This window comes from Miscanthus floridulus, chromosome 12 (assembly GCF_019320115.1).
Source record: "Miscanthus floridulus cultivar M001 chromosome 12, ASM1932011v1, whole genome shotgun sequence".
NCBI lineage: Eukaryota > Viridiplantae > Streptophyta > Magnoliopsida > Poales > Poaceae > Miscanthus > Miscanthus floridulus.
The window spans coordinates 36,853,974-36,869,367 of record NC_089591.1 but is presented as its reverse complement, the minus strand read 5'-3'; positions in this window follow the sequence as shown (position 1 = coordinate 36,869,367).

Here is a 15,394-nt window from a genome sequence, read left to right as displayed (position 1 = left end):
TTGCAATTGAACTTTAAGTTCCGCTAACTCATTGGGTGGCATTCTATAGGGCCTTCTGGATATGGGTGCGGTACCTGGCACTAATTCGATCTTAAATTCCACGTCCCTATCTGGTGGTAGACCTGGCAATTCTTCTGGGAAAACATCCGGAAACTCACAAACCACTGGAATCTCACAAAGTGTGGTGGTTTGGATAGCACAGGCTAAATGTTGGGGTTCGAAATCGTGGGAGAGTGGGACTAGAAAAGCATTCCCTCTCGTGGGTTCTCTCAACATAATAGTGCGGGTGCTAGTGTCAATAAGAGCACCATGATACTTCATCCAATTCATGCCTAAGATTACACTTATCGACAACCCTGGCAATATTATCAAATTTGTTGTGTACTCCCTCCCTTGTATTGAGATGAGTACATTTTTGACTATCTTTTTGGTAGCAACAGTTCCCCCTACTGAACTTATGTTAAAACCCCCTTTGCTTACTTCGATTATTTCTTGATCATGTCTAGATGCAAATGCTTGACTCATAAATGAATGAGAAGCTCCTGAATCAAATAAAACAACAGCGGGATGCTTGTTGACGAGAAACATACCAGTCGTGACAACTTCTCCGACGGGCACTTCCTCCACAGCGGTATAATGCACTTGTCCCTGACGTGCCCTGGCATTCACCTGCCTCTGATTATTCTAATTTGGGTTGCCATTCCTCTTGGGGTGGGGGCATTCCTTGGACTAATGACCCAGTTGGTTGCAGTTGAAACATGGTTGATTACTTCTGAATCCGGTGGAGCTGTCCTGATTGCCATTTCCTTTTGGTAAGGCAATAGTGAACGCCTTACGGAATGGTTTCTGTGGCCTATTATTCTGAGCTTTCGGTGGTGGAGGCCTAAACTTAGGTGCAGGTGGACGGAATTGTGGCCTAGCTGTGATAGGTGCTTTTGACTGGAAAGATCCGAATGCACCGGCCTCATATGCCCTCTTGCGACCTTTAGCAACTACATGCATGTTGTTGTGGTTTTCTTGGGTCAAGGCATCACTAATAAACTCATTGTATGTGGCACATCTAGAATTTGCCATAGTCTTCATCAGTTTGGTACCCAAACCTCGCTTGAAACTCTCTATCTTTTTCTCTTCAGTATCCACGAAACTTGGAGCATATCCTGACAAGTTGTTGAATGCATGCATATATTCTGTGAGTGACTTTGTTCCCTGAGTGAGCCTCATAAATTCTGCTGCTTTCATGCGCATTAGGCCTGGGGGAATATGGTGTCCCCTAAAAGCCAGCTTAAACTGTTCCTAGGTCACTCGCGCATTAGCAGGCAGAGACGATAGGAAGTGTGTCCACCAGATCCCTGCTGGTCCTTGTAATTGATGAGAAGCATACTCTGCTTTCAGATGCTCCGTGACCCTCAACAGATGGAATTTCTGCTCAATGGTATTCAACCACTCATCGGCCTATAGTGGTTCCTCAGCCACCTTGAAGATTGGAGGCTTCATGTCCAGAAACTCCTTGAATATACTGTGCTGATTTGGCTCGGCCCCTGGTTGATGTGGGTGGCCACGAGCAGTGTTTTGCGCAATAAGGCGCAAAGCTTCTTCCATTGTCCTTTGGCTCCCTAGGAACTGGGTAAAGAATTCCTGAGCAGACAGCGGTGGTGGGGGTGGCAAGTCATCATGGTTGCCATCCTGGCTGCCACCAGCTCCAGCACGGGTGCGCGTCATCTGTGAAGTTGCAACAATAAGCGATTATTGGTTGATGTCAAGAGATTGCAGATGAATTAGGTACTCATGCCAAACTGAAATTACTGGAGAAAATTTTCAAAAGCATAATAAAAACAGAGGCATAACAATTCATTCTTGCAACATGACATCACCAATTCGACCACTTATCGTGCTCATGACGCATGCAATTTAAATTGTGATTACCGACAAAGGACTGGAATTGTACTGATGTTCATCCAAATGTGCGATTAATCAACATTACATGATAGTCTAGTTACTAATGCCAAATTCGAACTATAGGTCCATTACATGAATAAAGGTGATACATTAGTCCTTTCACTAAGTGCTAAGCGATCTAATCCTCATCATGATCACTATCGAGGTCAGATGTAGGATCATCTCCTTCCTCAGGTTCTACTTCTTCTTCAGGCTCCACTTCTTCTTCTCCTTCCTCATACCCTTCTAGATCCATTTCTGCAGCTCCAGGTGGGACATAAGGGTGGAGCTAATTGTTCAGTAGATGAACCTCTTCATGCAGATTATCGTTGTATTCTTCCGCATTGGCCAGCTGCTGTCCCAGCTCAAACTGTCGAGCTCTCAGAACATCCTCCCTAGACCAAGCTGCATTTCGCTGGTGAGTTAACCGAGTCATCTCTTCAGTGAGCCTCTCAATCTCGGTGTCGTGCTCCCTCTGAAGCTGACGTTGATCCTCGTGGGCATGACCAAGAGCACTAGACACATGTCTGAGGCTACCTTCAACTCCATCTAACACTCTCATCATTGCAAACATGGCGCTCATGGCAGGGTTGTCACTATTCTGCCCTTCTGCTGCACCAATCTCCAAGGGTCTTCCTCTTGCCTGCTACCATGAGTCAGTGGAGGGGTTACCTCTTGGAAAGACTCCAACCAAAGCGGCTGCCAGCTCCTAAGGAAAACGATCCATGATATCTCTCAAGATCCCAAAGGCTGCCCTAGCAGCTGCTTCTTCAGCAGTCCTGCTAGTTGACTCATAACACCAGCCTATCCACTCAAAATCGTCACCTCGGGGTCGAACAACGGCCTCCACAGTAACTAAGAGACCTTCTCCCAACCGCTCATTCGCCCAGAAGTAGCGGGGTTCCATTCCATCAGGATAGCCTACATAGCTGAGCACTCTCCACAAGAGTGTAGGCATCCCAAACTCTCCAAGGAACGTGTGACGTTGATGGGTACGTGGAGCAAGCTAACGGCTAGGAGCTCTGCCTCCGGTGGACTTGCGAGCAGTCTGCTTGGTGCATGCCATCTGCACCATTAACATGTACCCCTTGGTGAGACAATACCATAATGGATAAGAGTTACATAACCGAGTAAGAATTTTATAAGGGGAGGAACAATGTAATTATGTGAATGGTAATTTAACATGATGCATGCTTGTGTCGTACATCCTCACAAACTTAGGAAAAATTTGTTTCTAATGGTAGACACGGTAGCATACATACGTTCTCTCATAAATAGCGTAACTAATCGAGCTACACGTTTCGTTGTTAGTGTACCTGCATAAAATTTCATTTCAGCCCTAACCCATAATGAATATGCAGAATGTATTTGTAAATACTTCCATATATGTATACCCATACATATACTTCCGTATCAATCTACCCGACAAAAATTTAAACCCACAATTAAATACGTACCATATACACATGCAAGCATGCATACATAGCCGTACCAAAACTAACTCTTCCCGACCGCATGCTCACATCTTGCGGTCATACACTCATCTTACCTTGGCGTAGAGGCATTTGGTCCATATATTACCACTCAAGTGAATGGAATCCATACTATAGCGCGCCGTATGGACGACGAAGTAAAAACCCCCATGTTAGTACTTAAATAGCCACCTAATAGTCCTTAATTTGGGCATAAGGAAAGTGATCATTGGCACACTTTAGATTTCAAATACCTATTATATAACTATTAGTTTCTAGAGAAGGGTTTTTGGAAAACAAAAACTTTTATTTTAAATGCACTTGTGACAATTAATGTTGAATCTTGCTCTGATACCAGCTGTCGCAGAACCGACCAATTTATAAGAATACAAGTATAATGGCAATCCGCAAGCGGTCACACTATCATACTTGAACTCATATAAACCCGGTAGTCCGTCGAGTACCACGATGGGTCTCGATAAACGATTTACAACAACCAAGATCATACAGGATTCAACATACATGCCACATATTACATAAAGTTCACATATACTTTTCATCATTAGAGTACGAATAAAAGTTATTACAAACCGAGTTTGATAAATAAAGTGGAAGCAAATAAGTTCGAAGATAAAGTTTCCAACATAGTTTGATACAGTGCCAAGCCAGATCACGGTCCACAAAAGCAAGGATAGGAATTACTAAAGAAGCCTGCCTAAGGCTTACTCCTCATCCATAGTGGGATAGAAGCAACTCTTGCAATACCCATGATACACAGTGCCATCTGCAACAATGGGAAAAATAAACCCTAAGTACGAGAAGGTACTCAGCTAGACTTACCCATCATGAACCAGAAATAAAATGACTCCAAGGATTATGCAAGGCTATATAAGTGGACGTAACTTGACAACATTTTGCGTAAAAGGCAATTGATCCGTTGTCCAATTATGATTCCTTTATCAAGTTAATTATAACTATTCCTTTCTAGATTAGCAACTATCATGTGCCAAACATGTGGTATATCATTTAGAAGCATACAATAGTAACCATAGCAGGTGTTGTAATTCCATATTCATCCAAACCATCATGTTTCATAACATAGTTACTATGATGTTGGGACTAGCCAAGTTTCTCACTATCCGGGAGAGACGGCGATTCGAATCGATTTCAACCAGCTGGGAATTTATTCCTAACACAAACCTAGGTCTACCAGCCACGATAGCCTTAGGTCACCTTTGGTACAACTCTGGTACACATTTCGTGGGTCCGTACTGTGCCACACAATCTGGAACACCAGATGCCAGGATGCTTAGGCCAAGCCTGCCCTTGGGCTCAGTCTGATCGTTCCCCGGAAGGAGCGCACAACAGAATGGTTCCCGGCCTGAGTTGAATTACTCGGCTTCACGGTCGGAACAATTTATCCGGCCAGCTAAGTGAGAGGCATGCGTTCAATCTTGTCAGAAGCGCCAACAATGGTATGGTCCTTAATTGACACAGACGAGGATAAATCCACACCCAAGACCTCCATGTCTTGTTGCTTCTCTATTGACTTCCCGTCCGGTCTCGATTTACTTTTACCTCATGGTTCTGTTCCATGATAGCAGATATAGCCAACCGTGCTCCGGTATCCACCTACATCTCGTAGGTGACAGGACATCACCCGACTTCTACCGGTCTAAGCATGGCTAAGCATATATTCGATCCTGGACCTATACCGGTTAAAGGGTTAATATCTAGACAAGGAATTTACATGCATCAAGTGGTTTCATTCAACTCTTATAACCTAATGCATCAATCATAAGTACGTAAGTAAACATTAGTAAATTACTAGGAGACTTATAATGCTCTGGGGCTTGCCTCGCAGAAAGGAAGTAGGGTAGTGGTCAGGACACTCTGGAAGCTCTTCAGGGTTTTGCTCCACGCTTTCGGGAGCTGCGGCTTGTGGATCCTCCTGCTGGTTCCCTTCCTCTGCTTCTTCGAATTCCAGCAACGTGATCTCTTCCTCCGATCCTAGATGCATGAGTATGGCATAAGTATTACGAATGCATATATGTTAACAAGTGCATCATGTTTATTGAGTAGGTGCATATCTCTTCTCGATTATTACTTAACTACTTCTACAATGCATCGACTATGTCACAAACAGTAGCTACTTGTTTCACTCATAACTGGAGTTCTACTAATCCAAAAATAGTGATCCTAGACTTTCTGGAAAGCTTATCAAATTCTCTACAACTTTGTTATTAACCATTTCTACAGTACACATCAGTTTCAACATGCAACTCATCAAATTCTAGAAGCAGTCCGGAAACTATTTAATATGCAATATAAAGTAATAATACTTCTACTTCATGTAATCATTCAAAATTTGACAACATAGAATCTACCAACAGTTTAAGCATACCAAATACATTTAAGATAATATAATGGTGAAGCCCAAACTATTTATTTAATTGCCTTTATTATTTTATTTAGATATATAGGTTAAATAATAAACATATATCAGATATACTTCATAAATTCTCAAAAATTTACAGTGCCTTACTAATGCTATCAAAGGACTACTATAAAAATTTCATGTCATTTTACTAAGTAGAACATTCTATACAAAATTGACAAGGAAGCAAGGCTTGAAATAGCATAAATGGAAAATCCTATTGAAAAATGTCAACCAACAGATTTCCTATTTTTCTTAACATCCATATGGTACTAGGATTACCTCTAACAAATTTCATGAATTTTGGACTCATAAATAATTTATAAAAATTCATGCAAGGATTGACTATTCATAAAAGAAAAATCTATAACTATAAATCTACCCATGCACTAGTCCTCAAATTTTTACCAGAGTTCATATATGACAAGAATAGCTTACCACAAAAATTTCATAATTTTTGGAGCAAAGGAACTCTAGATATAAAATAAACAAATTTGAATGCATTCAAAAGCACATTTCAAGTCCCTATTTAATTCTCCAAAAATTTCTACTGTACAAGTCAAGAACATATTTTTCCTAAATACTACACTTCCTAATGAACACTACAAAATGTATTTCACAAATTTAGGAGCTACCAAACTGAAGATACAAAAATCACAAATCACACTTGAATCTGGAATTTTTGAACTAGCCCTCAACACTGCTGTCGCTGACCGGTGGGGCCTACACGTCAGTTGGACCCACGTGTCATTGAGACTAAACAGAGTAGCGGCACTGCTTGGCACTGCGCGGCTATGGCTTGTCGACGGCGAGCTTCACCGGCGGTGACACCTTCACTACGTGATCTACGTGACCTAGCGAATCTACTGAGCCACTCGGTGGGACCTCTCGTCGGGGCTACGCACGGCAGCGGCGCTCATGGCGGCACGGCGGAGCTAGACAACGGCGGTACGCCGATGGGGGCTTTGGTGGCTCGAACGAATGCTACGCTGAGCATCACCGAGCTGTGGTGGAGCTATCTAGCGCCCTAACAGGGCCTAGGGTGGATGATGGCGACGTGGCCACGGAGACGGGGCTCACAGCGGAACTCCGACGAGCTCGTATGCGCTGCGGTGGCTTACCAAGCGCTGTCAGCAGGCATGGGAGGAGGTAGTAGGTTGCTGGGGTGGTGATGGATTGCTGCGGTGGTGATGGAGTGGCTAGACGCGAGCAGGCGCACGGTTATGGCGACGGCGGAGCTGCAGGAGCTCGGCTGCTGCTGCGGGCGAGAAGGAAACCGAGGCGAAGCAAATGGGGTGCGCGGCTGAGTGCGGGCGGGCGCTGGGAAGGTTAAGGCGCGCACTGGCCTGGCTCTACCATGCTGGGCAGGGCACCAGCGACGCGCAGCCGTGGCTGGCCACCACGCGGCGCACAGGCTCTGAGCCGGTCGGCCACCGAGCTGGCCAATTCAGTTCAACAGAAATCGAAATGGGACGCCTGACAGCCGGTTTTCAAGTTGAACAAACTCTTAATCCATGGACTTCTAGCCAAAACTTCCTAAACCGAAATTGTAGACCTATGTACCAGCTACAATACTTGTTCAAAGCACTTTTTCTAATTCGCAACAGAAATAGAGAAAAATCATGCTCAAGGTTGGCTTGTCAGGCTGTCAGTGTTCATGACTTAGCAAAATTTGCTAAGTGTTGAAATTGTTGATTTCTCTAATTTTTGTGATCCAAATTCACACATGTTAGGAGCTGAATCAGTCAAAGACCCAAAAATGAAAGTTGTTCCTTATGTCAAACACTACAACATTGCTTTAGTGATCTCCTCCATGCAAGGTCCCTAGCACCTAGTTCAACTTTAGTCAAACATGTCACTTTGAAATCATGATACATACTCAAACCATGACTAAATGACCAAATTGGCCCTAGCCCTAAATACCAAAGTTGTTCATAATGATATCCTAAGCATGTTTAAGCAATTTGCAAGGTCACTCAAACATTTTATGTAGTAGTCACTCATAGAGCTAGTTAGGGCAAACACATGAAACATGCCTTAAAGGCTTGATTAAGGAAAGTAACTTTCATGAACAATGTTCTAATTGCTAACCCAAGTGTGGTTACATGTTTTTGTGACTCACATCTACCAAGTATATGTGTTCATCCATGATCATATGCATATACACATGGAAACATGAAATAACGAGAAAAGGTTGCATATGATAATGAAACATGCGATAACAAGTAATTGTTGCAAATGTTTCAATCAAATGTTTCAATTGAAAATGCTTGTTTATGAATGTGTGATGATCATGCTCATGTTATGCGAGTCAAGTTATGCAAGGCTAACACCTGAGGTGTTATAGTGGCCAGGACCGCTAGGAGCGCCTGGCGCCTCCTTGTCTCACCCACCCTGTTCACTAGAGCCACAAAAAGCTCACGCACCCCGCCAAGCATGCTCCCAGCCACCACATCACCCTACCGCCATCGACACGCCATAGCCGAACCTCCACCACTGTGGCTTGCCCCATGGGGAACCCTACTCATCGCTTCAACCTCACCATCATGTTTGCCATAGCAGGGCGATGCTTTTGCCCACCTAAATTGAACACCAGCGCTGCGGGTGAGGCTCACCGGGGAGCTCACCACCAGTGGGAGCACACTGGGGAAGAAGATGGGGAAGTTTCCCCTCGTCGGCCACACTCACGTGCACCTGGTGCACGTAGACCATGCCAAAGGAAAAAGGGATGGACTCGGTCCACCGAAGACCTAGCCTACGGTCCATGGACCATGAACACAAGTCTACCATGAGCCACGCTGTGTGGGCTGATCTGTGGACCAAAGCCCAGTGGAGGCCCTAGGCTACGACGTGGCTGTGCCACAGCATGCCACGTGGCGGGCCAAGCCTGGCCTGAATCCAAGCCCGTATCTAGGCCCAATCGGCCCAGTTTGGACCCGTCCTAGTTGACTATTGACCGGTCAATGTTGACCGTTGACCGGGGCCCATATGTCAGCGACACAGAGACTCTAGACCCACATGTCAAGAGGTGACATCATGATGACGTCAGCAGCCCTAGACCACATGTCAACCACTATGGTACATTGACCGTTGACTTGACACTGACTTCGACCTGGCCCCACCTGTCAGTGACCATTTGACCCCGGACCCACCTGTCAGTGACCAACCGAGATGATGACGTCATGCTGAGGAGTGCATTTGTCTCTTTTGAATTTCCATTGCTTCTTTGTGCTATTCTATGGCGTCATTAACGCGACTATAATTCGATCGTATGTAGACTCGGAGGAGAACCAGACATACGAGGATCGTGAGTACCGTGAGGAGTGTGGGGACGACTTCACTAAAGGTGCCACATCCCACCCAACCTCGTAGCACCTACTACGCATGGCTAAAATAGAACTGCTATTGCTTTACTTTATTGTTATATTCACACTATGATAGGACTCGCATGGTAGTATGCTTACTTGATGGCCTTTACCTTGACGCAACCTTACCCCTGCTTACCCTGCTATTAGGCTAGACACACGCTTGCTGCTATATTTCATTGCTTATTACTTCTACTATGCTTGTACTACATTGATGCATGGTGGAAACTGGTGTTATCTGGACTATGGGGAGAGTGCTGCGTGTGTGACTTGGGTGCGTGGAGGGTGAGGGTTGTGTCGACCAAGTTGGAATATACAATGAGCCTAGAGCAAGTCTTGCCATGGGGTGCTACCTGGGCACCCCTGGAAATGTATACCTGTGGTTGGTAAATGGTGTATGAGGTGGCCCTAGGTGTGAACTTGTGATGGGAGGAGCCCGGGGTGGAGGTGCTGTGGTGGCATGGTAAATAGAAACCCTGATGAAGACATTCTGGCTTGGTCATCCCTAAGGACTTACTAGTACTCAGATTCACCAAGAAGCCTTACATACCACTCACCCTATATGGTGCCGGATGGCCAGACTACTTGGTAGGATATTGCCACTACTGTTAGGTTGATAGCGGATAGTGCGAGGAGGTATGAGGCGCGGAGGATTCCCCCACACCCTTCCGAGACTTCATGGAGACCTTGTGGACCCGGCTCGTGACTCACAGTTTCAGCCACCCCAGACTAGACTTGGGGTGTACCAGGGCTGAATGGTAGAGTGGCATTATCCTAGGCTAGCAAGCGGTCAAAATCAGCCCAGTTGATGATGGTCAGTGAGGAAGGTGGATCTTGTGGTTATGTAAAACCTCTGTAGAATGTATGGTTGATCGATCGATACATATGCCGACTGGTCGGCTATGGACCTTTCATGGGTTTCGCTTAAACTAGATAGTGAGATGAGTCCTTCTCTTCTTTCGCCTATGAGTGAGTGTTCGGTCGTAGCCAGGGGCTACGGGCCATTTAACAGTGCCAAGAGGGAGTTGGCCTATCGACTGAGCGATGGTATGGTGGTGATGTGGTGATGATGTGGAGATGGTGGTATATCGATCCCAGGATCGAAACCTGGCTCTGAACAAAAATAGGGTGGAATGGGTGTGGGAATGGTGTTAAAACTTGACCAACTATTATTATATACTTGATATGCTAATACATAGGAAACCCCAGCCTTATAGGTTCCTTTTGATTATATCCAACTTGCATCCAATTTCCACAAAGCAATGCTCATAGGGTGGGAGTGGCCAGTACAAATCATACTAATAAACTTTGGCACATAGGTTCTACTGAGGAGTATAGCTCTGAGGAGTTTGACGGTTGAGGGGTTCGTTCCTATGCTCAAGTTTGGTGACCTTATCTTCAAGCTATTCGAAATGAATGCTACTTTTGATTCTGCCAATACGGCGATGTAATAATTTATGTAATTTCGCACTTTTTGTACTCTGATATTACGTTGTATGGATGTGATATTCGACTGGAATTTGGGTAATATGATCTACAATGGTCTTATTACACTTCAACTCTGTGGATTTTCCTTCACAGAAATCAGGTCATTTCAGTTGGTATCAGAGCCATACTTGACCCTAGGACGAAACCCTCAGAAATGGACGATAGAATAGGACATGAATAGCCCTTCTTTCAGTTATATACCGACCCTGCATTTACTTTTATGCAAGGCTTATCTATTTATTGACCTGCTAACACTTGTTTCCTTAAAACATGCAGATGGCAACGAACGTCGAATGGCCGCCTCTAGGACCGCTACCTCTGGACCACACCAAGCTTACCTTCGACCTACGTGAGCTCGGGGGTTTTGCACAAACCCTCTGCCGAGTTCTCCTCACATTAGGAGTCCTTGATGAGCTTGTCAAGGTCACCTACACTGGGAAGTCAGCTCAGGAAGGAGGAATCGAAGGACCGGTTGTCACCTCAATCAAGTTTCTAGCTAGCACTACCTTACCTTCTGTCCCAGCTTTCACCGAGTTGACTATAGAGGACACAGTTGAGGAGGGACTACGAGCTATCTCACATAAGGCACTTCGCAGAGTGATGAGGGACCACTATGAGCACCTAAAGATGATAGAGTTCCATCTACTTCCCTAGGCCCTCAAACTTAGCCTTACCCCTAGTGAGCAGAGTTTTGTAGCTGGTAGAGTTATCTTTGCCGAGGAGGACAAATGCCTTCACGTCTCGGCTATCCACCTACTAGAGAAGGATAGGTACATGACCCAGCTTGAGTAGAGGAGACGTTAGGACCAGACCCTTTTGTGGGAGTACTAGGAGCAAGACTTGCAGGGAGCACAGGAGCGAGCTAGTCTACTTGAGACAGTTGCCAAGCTATAGGACGAGCTCAACCATCGTGAAGAAGTCCATAGAGCTGAGGTCGCTGACTTACAGGACAAAGCTACCGACCTAGGCAATAGGAACTGCTACCTCCACAGCAAGGTCTTGGAGTTGTAGAGAGAGTTGGACATCAAGAAGGCTGAGTTCAACCATAGAGGAGACAGAGAGAGGTCCAAGGGGATTGATATGCTGAAAATCCAATCTCAGAACAAGACCATGACTCAGGAGCTAGAGGAGTTCAGGAAGAAGGCTGTTTGCAACTAGGGTCACTTGATCAAGGCACTCAGGCAAAATGAGTACCTACAGGACAAGTGTGAGAGGACTTGGTAGGCTTGGCAGAAGTCTGACAAGAAGCGCCTCAGGGAGATGAAGGGTATGTGGGATTAGCTACCCAAGGAGATTCGCAGCAAGACAAAGCATAGGATAGAGGAGTTTGAGTTAGCCCCGACTCGCCTCAACCTAGACGCCTACCCTACCCTACCTGGAGCCAAGCCTACTGAGGAGCTCGCTGAGGCCTTGAAGTACGTGTCCCGACTTCACAAGTCTGATGAGGAGATCGAGATCGAGAATAGTTGTATCCCAGCTGTGGTGTACAAGTTAGAGTAGATGACCCTATGTGGTCATGAGTCATGTCAGTGGCTTCCATAAGTTGTACCCCATGATGTACCCCTTATGAGATGATGCTATGTAATAAAACCCATGTAATGAATGTTTTGGATCTTATTGCATCTTATGGATCTTATTGCTTCTTTGTAATGAGTGTTGGATAGTATAAATGTTTTTCTTTAAATCATCAAAATCATGTAATCATACTGAATTATAAGCACTTATGGCACAAACACTAAAATTCCTATGATCCGTGTTGCAGATGCCGAACCGCTAATCTGCTCACCTAATGAACCGTGGACGTGCGCCCACCCCCAAACCAGTCAAACCAAATGGGGGGCGTGGTGGCAACAACCGTGGCCATGGCCATGGCCATGGACATGGAGGGATACCCTTTAACCTAGAGAATACCCCGCTGCCTATTGAGGAGAACATTCCACCACCACCACCACCGAACCTAGCAGAGGTGATGGCACAATAGACCTAGCTTCTTGTAGCTCTTGTAGACGGAGCAAACTGTCACTAGGGAGGTTAGCAGAATGACTTCCAAAGGAAGCTGGAGGGATTTCTGAAGCTGAGGCCACCTACCTATGATGGCATCGACCCTGACCCACTTGTAGCCAATGACTGGCTCAAGGAGGTGGAAAAGAAGCTCGACCTCACCACCTTCACCGACGATGAGTGTGTTGGAGCTACCACACACCAGCTCACAGGTGCAGCACATGCCTAGTGGGATAGTTTTAGTGATTCCCATGAGGACCCTGCCAACATCTCGTGGGATGACTTCACCAAAGCATTCACTGAGTATCACATTCCCAAGGGTATCATGGAGGCCAAAGCCGAGGAGTTCGGCAACATCAAGATGGGAAAGGATAGGGTGACTGAGTACACCACTCGCTTCACCAACCTTCTATGCTATGCACCTTCCTATGTTGTGAACTCTGAGAAGGAGAAGCTGTACTATTATCGCAAGGGACTTAACCCGCACATCAAGCTAAAGTTCGGTGGTATTGAGAGTAGCACGCTACGTGCTTTGGTGGATCACTGCATCTAGATCGAGAAGGACCATGCTGAAGCTAGAGAGGAGTACAGGGAGAGGAAGCATATGCCTAAGGAGTCCTTCTGTAGCCATGATCGCAAGAGGTTCCGCAGAGATGCACCATACAGGGAATGCTCTCACCACAACAGGGATGACAACCCTAGATCAAGTAGGGGTGGTGGAGGCTACACCACCAAATACTCCTGCCCTGCTTAGGATCATTACACCTAGGACCGTTATGCTTAGGACCACAACACTCAGGACCGTTTGAACCATCCTCACTCAGTGAATGAATGCCTAGCACAGAACAGCTCTGCACCAAGCACTAGAAACTAGAAGGCACCCACACCAACCCCTATAGGTGGTGCGCCTTTCACCTGCTTCGCTTGTGGCCAACCGGGTCATAAAGCCACTGAGTGGCCTCAGAACTCAACCATGCAGAAGTCTCAGTTCAAGGGATCTGCTACTCGTGGATGTCTCAACCATCTGGACACTGAGGAAGCATAGGCTGCCCCTGACATTGTGTACGGTATGTTTTTAGTTAATGGCAATACTGCATCAGTTCTATTTGACTCTAGAGCAACTTGTTCTTACATATCATCCAAGTTAGCATGAGAGCATGACCTGCCTATAACCCCACGTGGAAAGCCTATCATCACCAGCTCACCTTTAGGAGACCTAAAGTGCACCCACATCTGTAAGGGAGTGAGTATTACCATTGAGGGTCTTATCTTTAAAGCTGACCTAACCCTGTTACCTTCCACAAACCTAAATGTCATCTTAGGTATGGATTGGCTAACCATTCACCAAGGTATCATATCATGTTCACCTAGATACGTCTAAGTGACCCACCCATCAGGCCAAGTTATTAGATGTGAACCCCAGTCTGGAAAGTCCACTTCTATCCTATGTGCCCTTAAAGCTAGTTCAGAATCACAAAAAGAGGAGAAGACAGTTCATGATGTGCCTATGGTCAGAGACTATCCTGATGTATTCCCTGAAGAAGTATCGGGTATGCCACCAGACCATGATGTAGAGTTCATCATTGATCTTTTGTCGGGAACAGGACCCATTGCCAAGAGACCCTATTGCATGTCAGTTGATGAACTAGCCGAGCTCAAGAAATAGCTTGATGAGCTCATCTTGAAGGGGTATATCAAACTAGTGCTTCACCCTAGGGATCCCCTATTCTGTTTGTTAAGAAGAAGGATGGCTCGATGAGAATGTGGATTGATTACCAGAACTTGAACGCAGTCACCATCAAGAACAAGTACCCTCTACCAAGAATTGATGATCTGCTTGACCAGCTCAGAGGTGCCAAGTATTTCTCCAAGATTGATCTCAGATCTGGCTATCATCAGATGAAGATTCAAGAGAGTGACATCCCGAAGATAGCTTTTGTGACTAGGTATGGGCAGTTTGAGTTCACTGTGGTGTCCTTTGGACTCACGAATGCTCCCGCCTACTTCATGAACATGATGAATAAGGTTTTCATGGATGAGCTGGATAAGTTCATGGTAGTATTCATTGATGACATCCTTGTTTATTCACCCACCGTCGAAGAACATGAACATCATCTGAGAACTGTGCTTGAGAAATTAGCCCGACATCAGCTCTATGCAAAGTTCAACAAATGCGAGTTTTGGCTATAGAAAGTTGCCTTCCTAGGCCATGTACTATTAGCTAAAGGTGTTGTAGTTGACCCAGCTAAGATTGAAGCTGTGAAAGAATGGGATCAACCTCGTAACGTGACTAAAGTTAGAAGTTTCTTGGGATTGGCTAGATATTACCGTCGATTCATCAAGAACTTTTCCAAGATTGCCCGTCCATTGATAAACCTTCTGAAGAAGACTAAGGAGTTTGAATGGACACCCGAGTGCGAGTAAAGCTTCTAGAAATTGAAATAGAAGCTTACCACAACTCCTGTGCTAGCATTGCCTGATATCAACAAAGATTTCATGGTCTATTGTGATGCATCCTGTCAAGGACTTGGCTGTGTATTGATGCAAGGTGGAAGAGTGATAGCTTATGCTTCTCGACAGTTGAAAGAACATGAGAACCGTTACCCTACTCATGATCTTGAGTTAGTTGCAGTTGTGCATGCTTTGAAGATCTAGAGGCACTACTTGATAGGCAACAAGTGTGATATCTACACCGA